A 2,312-nucleotide genomic window follows, 5' to 3' on the forward strand; every position below is an offset into this window, starting at 1 on the left:
TTCTCTCTCTCTTCTTCTTCTGCTTCTTCTTCTTCTTCTTCTTCTTCTTCTCTTCTTCTTCTTCTCTTCTTCTCTTCTTCTTCTTCTTCTACCTATATCTAAAAGGCTAAGCCCCGACAAACTGAATTCACACCACAGCCCAAACTACTAAGCCTAAAAACTTGAAATTTCGCACAATTGTTTATTGTAGCCTCAAAACATCCACTACAAAAGGATTCTCAGAAATCTGCCCCCCTCCCCCTGAGGGAGCTGGGGCCCCCAAAATTTTCACTTTTTAACCGTTCATTAAACAGCAAAGTCATGAGGAACTTTTTCGTTCAGGTACGAGTTATTATTTAAATAATAGATTGTAGGAAATAACAAAATAATATGATAGAAATTCAAAAAAGAACATTGTTCTATTATTGCTTTCTACCTGATTCCACTCAACCTCAATAATATTGTTCTGATAATTGATGAATATGTTTAATAATATTATTATTATTGATATAATAAAAGTATTGTTTTAATAATTAATTATTATCATTAATATAATACCGTAATAGTATTGTTTTGGTAATCAATAAATATTTTTATTTTCACAAACTCTGTATAATTTTTAATGGTGAATGTGAAACAGCTGCATCAAAGAAATTATCTCAAAAACATATGTTTAGGAAAACCATAGTTTTGAACTTTGTTTTCCTGATGCAATGTATAAGCCTACACGTGGCATGTATGATTAATTTTTCAGCTAGAACAGTTTTTTGAGACTGCTAAATAAACGTCTACAGTTTTATCAATGCTGTATCGGCAATATGAAAACGCATGCAGTTAATATGTCTTAAAATGAAGTTGTTGGTATCTACATGATAATCATTCTCTACCATTTTTATTTAATTAAAATTTGAAAATTATTCAATCCTTGATAGAATGATTGACTCACTGTACAGTCAGTCGAAAATTTTAATATTGAAATGAGGGGTATTTTTGCAAGCTGAACAAAAAAGTAAGGTCCTATGCACCTTTTTGATATTACTTCTTCAAATGAAAAATGAGTTTTGTGGGTTGTCAAAACTCCCCCTGAAAGAGAACTATTCATTTTATCCTATCTTTTAGTAAAATAACAATGATTTCTGCATTGAATAACACCTATCTTGCCAACAAGAATCGAACTCTTTGTGAATTTAGATATGACCTACACTTTAGATTTATATAACTCTATTAATAAATTTATGGAAATTGAAGTACTATTTTCAGTTAGTTGATGATTAGTTGATGAAATTGATTATCAATAGAGAAAATGATTATAATTTTATCAATACAGAATTAGTTGAATGAATTGTCGATGTAGGTACTGAGTTCTTGGTCAACAATAATTCAATATTGGTATTTATCCAATCATTTTTTTTTCAGAAGTTATTTCATTTGAATTAGAAAATATTTATAAGCTCCTATCAATTTATCATTCGTAACAATGAATTCTTCAAAACATGAATTTAATCAAATAAAAAATTGCCCATACTTCTGTATTCATGTTCGCATGTTTTCCACTTGTGATGGATAGCCAAAATATTGTGGAGCTAGCTGCACGGCGAATTGTAATCGAGGGCTCTGATTGGCTGAAAAGTTCAGCGTTCGGAGTGAGGTGAGGCGAGCAGTTAGAACAGAGGCAAGCGGCACGGCGAATGGTTCGGAGTGCGGTACGGCGAATGATTAACAGCTGATTTTTAACATTATGAAACAGATGCTCATGTTCGTTGAAAGGCAAGATGTTCGGAGGAATGCACGGTTTGCTGCGTGGTTCGAGGATGAGGCTAGAGGCTTCGTTTTCCCATCCCCCGCCAACTAGCAAAGGCTAGAGGCTATATTTTCCCTTCCCCGCCAACTAGCAAAGGCTAGAGGCTTCACCCCGCCAACTAGCAAAGGCTAGAGACTATACTTAATATCACTCCAGCCTCAGATATAAACGTATTTTTCTTAATTCTAATTCTTAAGACAGATAATTCTCACACCCCCATCCCTATGTTTGCTGAAGGCACTACAATCTAATATTTGCATCGCCAGTCTCATAGAACAAGTCAGACCAGGCCACAGTGTAACAGTACCACCTGCTCATCAAGTTAGTGCTGTACTGAGCCCGCAACCATCATGAAAAAGCTGTGGCACCAACACAAAGGGCACTGATCAGAAATGTAATAGTCGACTGACAACTGCAAATATCCTACAGGGACCCTGACAACTCAAACCCTATTCAAGGTGATTTTCTTACTCCACAGCCATCCATAAACCACAATCTAACAGTAGCACATGTTCGTCCAGTTGTTGGCACG

The sequence above is a fragment of the Nilaparvata lugens genome, chromosome 1, assembly GCF_014356525.2.
Source record: "Nilaparvata lugens isolate BPH chromosome 1, ASM1435652v1, whole genome shotgun sequence".
NCBI classification, from domain to species: Eukaryota; Metazoa; Arthropoda; class Insecta; order Hemiptera; family Delphacidae; genus Nilaparvata; species Nilaparvata lugens.